Source organism: Suricata suricatta, chromosome 3, assembly GCF_006229205.1.
Source record: "Suricata suricatta isolate VVHF042 chromosome 3, meerkat_22Aug2017_6uvM2_HiC, whole genome shotgun sequence".
NCBI lineage: Eukaryota > Metazoa > Chordata > Mammalia > Carnivora > Herpestidae > Suricata > Suricata suricatta.
In genome coordinates this window covers 129,573,878-129,583,136 of record NC_043702.1, presented here as the reverse complement: position 1 = coordinate 129,583,136, position 9,259 = coordinate 129,573,878, and the positions used below count along the sequence as shown (strand labels likewise).

At 38.5% G+C, this 9,259-nt stretch overlaps 1 pseudogene; it reads left to right on the top strand.

Annotated features, from left to right (window-relative positions):
• The first annotated feature begins 1,463 nt into the window (after nucleotides 1–1,463).
• On the top strand, nucleotides 1,464–1,551 carry LOC115288814 (annotated as a pseudogene).
• The last annotated feature ends 7,708 nt before the right edge of the window (nucleotides 1,552–9,259 follow it).

The following is a 9,259-nucleotide window of genomic DNA, read 5'->3' as shown; positions in this document are numbered from 1 at the left end:
AAAGTAACCGTAAATATGCTCTTCCTACTCTCTATCCCATTGCATCAAATACCATTCTCTTGGGATCTCTTTTCCTGGGAAATGATAAAAGTCTACAACAAATTGCTTTAATGACTTTAGTTATTTGACATCTGAAGATAGTGATCTTTCAGTCATCCATCCATCCATTCAGTCATTCATACATTCAGTCATTCCACAATCCATTGAAAACCCAATGCTTGCTAATCACTGGGCTGAGTGCTCAAGAAAAGGACCAGTGAAAACAGACATGGTCCCTCATGAAGGTCATTGTGTGGGAAGTGGACAGTGATCATCTTAGTATACAAATTAAAAATAGTGATAAGCCCTGAAAGATGTACAGATCTGATCCAATTTGTCAAGTCAGAGTAGGGTTTCCTGAGGAAGAGGTATTTGGATAATTAGATAAGGAAAAGTTATTAAGTGTGAGAGGTGTTCCAGGCAGAGGCAACAGTGAGTGGAATGGCCCTACAGTGAGGATCAAGGTATATTCAGAACTGGAAAGAAGCCAGGGGCTGAGGTGCTGTGAAATCAGTCAGAGCTTCATAGGACATGTTAAGGATTCTCTTCTTTATCTTAACAGCACTGTGTAAACTTTAAAGGCTTTTAAGAAGAAAGAGAACATGATGGGACTTATATTTCAGTCAGTTCACATAGTCCACTGTATGGGAGAATCAGGGGCAGGCAGCAAGGGTTGTACAGGAAAATCCGATCAAGCGGTTAGTGTAAGAGACCTTGGTATTTGAATTAGGAGCAGTGACAATGAAAAGAAAGAGAAAGAGAAATGTGTATAGATTTAAACACATTTTAAGTGATTATCAGTGGACCTTGTTATAGGCCTCTTTCATTATAATCTGATGTCAGGGATGTCAATGACGTGTATATGCTATTCACTGAAAGAGGTGACACCGGGAGAGGACCAGATATGAGACAAGGATTATAGTTTTAATGTGGATCATATTGAGTTTGAGGCATCTTTAAGACATATTGGTGGAGATATCAAACAGAGACATGGGCACATATGTTGGAGCTTAGAATTTTAGATAATTTGAGAAGTTAATGAGGGGAAAGACTTTTAGCCTCCTACATCTCATTAAGAGAAAATATCTGTTACAATGAGTACTTATCTTATCAAAACTAAATACAAAATTAACTGTAATCATTTACATATAAGAGGTTCTCTAGACTTTCCTATAAAAATGTAAAGTGCTTGCCTTGGCAGCACATACACTAAAAATTGAAACAAGGGGCACCCAGGTGGATCAGTCGGTTGAGCGTCCGACTTTGGCTCAGGTCATGATCTCACAGTTTGTGAGTTCTGCATCAGGCTCTGTGCTGACGGCTCAGAGCCTGGAGCCTGCTTCAGATTCTGTGTCTCCCTCTCTCTCTGACTCTCCCCTGCTCACACTGTCTATTTCTGTCTCTCAAAAATAAATAAAAGACATAAAAAATTTTTTTTAAATGGAAACGATACAAAGATTATTGTTCCTGCACAAGGATGACATTCAAATTCATGAAGCATTCCACATTTTTGCCCCCTGCATTGGGCTCTTTGCTGTCAGCATAGAGTCTGCTTCAGATCCTCTGTCCTCCTCACTCCACCCCTCCCCTACTCCTCTCTCTCTCTCAAAAATAAACATTAAAATTTTTTAAATATTTTTTTAAATGTAAGTAAAAAATAATATCCCAATATAATGTCTACCTCCTTAACAAAGCCTGATCAGACCCGTCCCTCTTTGCTGAGTCTATCAGTGCAGCCAACAATTATTTTAGCTTTTTTTAATGTTTATTTATTTTTTAGAAAGAGAGACAGAGCATGAATGGAGGAGGAACAGAGAGAGAGGGAGACACAGAATCCGAAACAGGCTTTAGGCTCTGAGCTGTCAGCACAGAGCCCAACACAGGGCTCGAACTCACGAACCATGAGATCATGACCTGAGCCAAAGTCGGATGTGTAACCAACTGAGCCTCCCAGGTGCCCCAATTATCTTAGCTTTTATTCTTTCCTTTTCTGATGATAAGGCCTTTTTATGATGTACTTCAGAGCTTTAGTTATTTATGAGTTTGTGCTTAGGTCAGATGTGTTTCTGTTTTTGTGTTTTTTTATACTTTTTCCTTATAAACTTTTAATAAAGTAGCAAAGGTTGTCATTGTTTAGTAAAGAAATTCCATAATCATAAATAGATAACAAACCCCTGAGTAAAAAGTTAGGATTCTTCGACTAAAAGAAGCCAACAAAATCCTGTACGTATTGTATCTCAAAAACCTTCATAGTCACATTACTATCACTATAGGCTCATGCTACGTCTGCCCACTCACTAGGCTGTTTGCTTTCTGGTTTCTAAAACAGCAGTAAATATTTACTTATCTCATTCATCTTTGTTAGGCTATAAATCCCTTGGGAAGAGGAATAGTCCCTTTCAGGCGATTTGTTATCAGCACAGAGCTTCTGTGGGAGTTTGAGCAGGAAATCATAATTCATCTTAAATGATGACATTTGGATTTACAAATGGAACTCTTGACAGTGTTGGGCAGCAAGGAAATTTTACAAGGTTAGTCTCAGAAGCCAACATTTTAATTCAGGTAATAGGTACTAGTATAGTGTTCTGTTAAACCTTGATGTTTGCTATTTTGGAAGGACCCTTCTCTTTCATTTCTGCATCCTCTTCCTCATTTTCTATAGGCCTTTTTGTTTTTGTTTAAACAGTGAAAAGAACTCACAGGTGCTCTGGGAAGAAGTAAGAAATAATCTGGTCTGGATCATACAAATAAAGTGAAACAGAGCTAAAACTACATGTCGGGTCTCCCCACTCTTCATCCGGGGCTTTCTGCAGCCCCCTGCGGTTGGGTGAGCTCAGCGGGAAGCCGGGGAGCTAAGGAAGAGCGGCTCTGTGTGCACGTGTTCGTGTTCGTGTTCGTGTTCGTAGTCATCTCTGCGCCACCGGTCACCACTCACTCCCTGTCCTCTCTTCACTCTGCCCCCGCCTTTATCAGCTCCCAAACCCTTTCCCCCAAGAGGCTGAGATGTCACCATTAGTGTTTCATTTCTTTATATTAAAGCTTATATTTCTTGATGCAAGTAGGAATGGTAATTCACAAAACCTAATCCCTTAAATACATTTCAGTGAAATTCTATGAATCAGAAAATTTCCTAATAGGGGTGATTGACCACTAGCTGCTGAAAAAGGGACTCATTGGGGTGCGGAGGAAGCCAGATCAGAGGAGGCACTGGGAACAAGGAAAAGAAAAAAAGGCTTCAGGTGACTGGAGACAAGCTTTGTAGCTCATATAAGCTTTAAGTCAAACCAGACTTTCACTTTCTCATACAGAACACTGCTCACAAGTGTTTCATCATTTTTTTTTTTTTTACTTCAGACTCCAGTATTCCAGGACCTCCAATTTAAGATCCATGTCACTGATAACTCCATTGATAAAACAAATGCAGATACACTCTGTGCAAACATTTCCCAATCTGACCTTGTAGATAATTCTGGGTAAAACATGTTTCCCATCTTAAAAATACAGAACATTTTGAACAGAATGTTTATTATGAGGGAAAATCCTAATCAGAGAACCAGACTTCTTACCCTTTGTTTCTGTTTCCATAACTCATTTGATAATGATAGAAATGTCTTTTATGCTAATGAGACTTTGTACATTTGCACTATGATTTAACTCTGCAACCGTGACATGACAAACATGTTCAACTGTTAGAAGAAGGATGAAATAGAACAGAAAGTGGGCAAATTAGGGGCGCCTGGCCAGCTTGGTCAGTTGAGCATCTGACTCTTGATTTTGGCTCAGGTCAGGATCTCATGGTCGTGAGATGGAGCCCCGGTGCGGGGCTCTATACTAACAGCACAGAACCCACTCAGGATTCTCTCTCTCTCCTTCTCTCTCTGTCCCTCCCTCACATTCTCTCTCTCTCTCAAAAGAAAAAATAAATAAATAAACATTGAAAAAAGAAAGTAGAGCCAATTAAAAATATTAATCTGGGGTCCCTGATTATATTACTTTTAAATAATAAAAATAATGCCAAATGATACTAGTAATCACTGAGATGGAAAATTCAGGAGTTGCCTGATTCCTTTTCAACTCACAGCTCACCTTAGCCATTGAGTAAATAATACATTGTTATTCACTCATAGTTTATAAGGTTAATAACACTGTAATCTGTAGTATTATGAAGTTATTACCTTGTTTAAAAAAAAACCTTGTTAATTGTTTCTGGATTATTCTATTCTTCTTTTCCTTACTTATTTTACCTTTCCATTCCCTTCCCCTCTCCCCCTCTCACCCTCCTTTCTTGAACTTTCATGATATATGTCATTTGCCTACTTACAGACTCTTATTCAGGTTTTCTGCCCACATTTCCCTTTCTAATACCTAGAAAATAATCATATAAGACATCAAAATAAAGAAAAAAAATTTTTGTATTCCAGCTTTTCTCTTTGTAAAAAAAAAAAATCACAAGTGTTCTTATTTGGTGTATCTTCATGTTACAAAGCAAACAAGGATATTACCACTGAATGAGCTTATCATACTTTAGCATAACTCATATATAGAGGTATTTTATAACTAGTATGTGATGGATGAAGAGTATTTTTTAAATTACAGGACTATCGTGATTGCATACTACGTAATATTGCATGGTAGATAAACCACAGCCATGCACATCATCACTCTAGACATACCTGCAAATCTTTGTCACGTATCAAAGCATGACAAAGGACAAAAGCTGTTTCATTGCGGTTGCTGCCACCGTTACCAAGTTACTGCTTTGAGGACAATTAGACTGGGGGAAAAGTGTAGAAATGCACTGTGCATCTGAGATGCCTTTGTTGTGTTCCCCTAACCCTCACTCATATCCTCCAAGTCTCTCACGTTGGTTTCAGGACCGCAGACATCCACATTCCTGATTCGTACTGCTGGCTCCCAACTGATTGGTCTGAAAAATGTTATCACACTTATTGTGTTCAGTTAAACAGTATTTTTAAAAGCAATAGGTCTCATGTTTTTCTTCCTCCTACCAGACAAGATTTTATTACTTGCTGACTTTTAACTTGTACTTTTTTGACTGATGGTTTTTTGGTGGGGACTAATTTTTTTTTAAGTTTATTTACTTATCTTAAGAGAGAGAGAAAGCATGAGCAGGGGAGGGGCAGAGAGAGAGGGAGAGAGAGAATCCCAAGCGGGGTCTGTGCTGTCAGTGCAGAGTCCCATGCAGGGCTCAATCTCATGAACCATGAGATCATGACCTGAGCTGAGATCAAGAGCCAGACATTTACAGACTGAGCCACCCAGGTGTCCCTGAGGGGGAATATCTAGATGCACAGCTTCAATGCAGTAAACTTTCAACAAGATGTCATATCCTACCTTCCTCTATCTTAAAGACCCCTTTCTTCCTTAACTCTGGCTTAAAGCAGACACTATCTCTTTCAGGGTAGGATTAGAAACTGATGGCAAAGAATGAACTCCTAAGATTACAGCTGCATTGACTTTGGTCTTTCAGAGATTTGGAAATATTTTTTTTTAATCTTAGAGAGAGAGAGAGAGAGCACAAAAGTTGGGGAGAGGGGTGGAGAGAGAGAGAGAGAGAGAGAGAGAGAGAGAGAGAGAGAGAGAGAGAGAGAAACCCTTAATCAGTCTCCATGCTCAGCACAGAGCCTAATGCAGGGTTCCATCCCATAACCCTGGGATCATGATCTGAGCAGAAATCAAGGGTTGGACACTCAACCAACAGAGCTGCCCAGGTGCCCCTGGAAAGATATTTGACTTTTGAATTACTTGCCTGAATACTCCAGACCTTGTAGATTATTAAATTAATTTATTTAATTAGTATTTAAAAATATACCATTTTTATAAGATATAAGGTGATCTTATTAAACTCTACAAAAATCATAAATATTTAAATATTATAGTGTACAAAGACATAAATATGTATGTTAATTACACATATGTAATAAATAAATATATGTCAGATGCTTGCATCTAAGATGACCAAAGCAAAATTTGGGATAAATTAATGCACTATAAAATATTAAAATTAGTTATTGCAACTTATTCCTTGGTTGCCTTTCTGGAGTTTGTACAGCTCCACTGTTGAACAATGGCATAAAACATACAAGAACAGGGGCACCTGGGTGGCTCAGTCGGTTAAGCGTCCGGCTTCAGTTCAGGTCATGATCTCCCGGTTTGTGGGTTCGAGCCCCACGTCGGGCTCTGTACTGACAGCTAGCTCAGAGCCTGGAGCCTGCTTCAGATTCTGTGTCTCCCTCTCTCTCTGACCCTTCCCTACTCACGCTCTCTCTCTCTGTCTCTCAAAAATAAATAAAAAACATAAAAAATAACATACAAGAACATAAATTAATGAGAAAAAGTTACAAAACATGACTGGTGCAACAAAAGAAAAATTTGGTAATTTTCAAAGTTAAAGTTAATTAAAAACATATCAGTGATCAGTGACCATGAGGTTGGATCCACATTGTCAATCAATTTGTTTTCTTCCTTTTACTGCATTACTAATAGAATAAAAAAATTGGATGGAGAGGAAGTTATTACAGGCAAAACATGGAAAGCACAAGAAATGTGTAAATAAATTCAACACCTTGATTTCAAAAATGCCAAAAGATACTGATGATGTATTTTCTTTTGAATCTTTACTTGACCTAGTAGATGGAAAGAAACTTGTGATGCATTCTAAGTTTGCCTTTTAATGGAATATTTGGTGAAGGATCAGAAGAGACTCCTTTCTCTTTATTGAAATCAAGGGAATTCATTTGCTTTTTTAAAGATAACAAAATATTAAGAACATCAAGAAAAATATATTAAACAAAACTATTTTTTCACCATTTTCTATTTTATAATTTATTCAAGATATCAAACATTATGTTACCCCCACCCCCTATTCCTTACCTCTCTACCTGTGATTTTGCTTTGTTTGTTGAAAAGGTTATAACTCCTTTCTCATTTGGGGTTTTGGGAGGCAGGTCTGCTTTTTTTCTAATAGAAATATTAGAGCAATCAATCAGTGACAATTTGTAATAGTCCTCTTTTTCCATATGAAAATAGAATGGTCATATAGCAAATGGCCAAGACCATTGCTATTTATTAATCTGCTAGATGGAACTTTCTAAGGGATTTCCAGAATATCTCCCAGTTCAGAAATGTGGAGATTAGACACTCCTAATCCAGAATTCTGGGGAATATCTCTTTTGTTAGGGTTTAGCCTCTGCTTCCAATGCCTCAAGCTGCCCTCACTGACAGAAGTTTTGAAAGTGACGTTTCTGTCCCTCTGAACTACCTCTCTTCACCCTTTGGGAGAAGCTGCCATTCTGAGTGTTTACATGCACTGGTTGGGTAAGGACAACATTTTCCCAGTAAGCGGGATCAGACTGTTACAGGCAGGTTTCCTGCACTGGCCATTTCTTTGTGCTGCTATCACCTGGTCCAGTTCCTATTTCTCATGTGGAAAACTGTAATATTCTGCAAGTCAGAAAGTATGATTATTCAAGAGCACACAGATCAGAGATGGGAGTGCTTTGAAATGAGAGCAGATTTTGGATTTCTGGAGTCTGAAGTCCTTGGGGCAGACGATAGAGGGACAGATAGAAAACAGGAAAGCAGGACCCTGACGAAACCTCTGTAGTCACTGACTTCTTTCATCCTAGGTCTTTTGCATTCTGCTTTTTCTTGCCTACAGTCGCTTTCACAGTCTGGGTCTTCTGTGTATTAAATTGGTTTCTTGTAGAAGTTAAGATGATGTTGTGAATGAGTGGCTTGTCCTTATTTATTTTCAGGGCTATTTTTCTTTTTGAGTGATGGGTAGAGAATGTGGTCCCAGTGAGCTTCAGAAGGAAAAGTAGATGCTACTAGAGAAAGGGGAGAGTTTGGAGATCCTTAAAACCGACATCTGAGCTTCAAATTTGACAATTTTGCTTGTTTTGCTGTTTGTTATTATTTTCTGTAGAAAAAAAAATCAGTTCTTGTCTGGTTTTTCTGTGATAATATGGCTTAAACCATAGTATGAACCCTGAGCATCAGAACTTGCTGATATCTGGTGCATTATAAAATGTACTAAAAAATAAGCCACAGTTTTTTCAAAATAGTCTATAAATTGAAATATTTATGAAAGCACACCAAAGACCCCACTCAGAACAATGAAGCTGGACACACCACAATTATTCTAAGCGAGAGAAGCTTTAATGTTCAGTGTTTGTGTCAGAGACTTGGATCTCCCATAACAGGATATTGCAATTTAGCAGTTCCCTTGGGGAAAGGGAAATAATCATGTTGTTATTCTTTAACCATGGACAAGCTTTGAAATGATTGAATAGAGTATTCAGAAACCTAATGAACTATGATATTTCAAGGCAGGACACGGTTATTACGCATTTTCTGAAGGGCATACAAGGTTATTCACTCATACTCCTCCCCTCAACCCCCAATTGTTTTTAACCAACATCCACACTGAACACGCATAACAGGGGAGATACTTAGTGCAATATAAATGCTTTGGAATAACTCTGTTCCAACAATGCAAGCATGAACGGCTTGCTCTTGGAGCCTTCTTTGACAACATATAATGAATCAACTCATCAAACATCTCATATTTATACTTCACTATCTTTTAGGTCTTGTTATCTATGTTAAATAGGTAGAAAATATATATTACTTATGTTGGCAGTACGCATACAGATGAATTATTGGATGCCAAATTAGGTTAAACAAACACTTTTTTCACATTTAGATTCCTTCCATTTAGAAACATTAACCTTTATTCAAAGGTTTATGAATTGTCCTCATCTGTAACCTAGATCTGGATTGTTGGCCCACTTGAGGAGTAAAATAATCAAGCTGATGAAAACTACTTCCACAGTCACAGTAGGTCACCAATGGGTCAGAGCTGTGTCTATCTATTAATGCAAAAGATGTTTTGTAATTAGTTTACTTTTCACCACTCTTTTTTCCTGGTTTTATTTATTTATTTGTCTTGAGAGAGAGAGTGAGCAGGGGAGGGGCAGGGAGAGAATCCCAAGCAGGCTCCACAATGGCAGTGCAGAGCCCAACATGGGGCTCAAACTCACAAACCACAAGATCATGACCTGAGGTGTCAGGATGGCCAAGTGGGCTAAGGCGCCAGACTCAAGATCATGACCTGAGCAGAAACCAAGAGTCAGATGCTGACCCAACCGAGCCACCCAGGGGCCCCTTCACAACCTCTTAAACACATGAGTTGCTA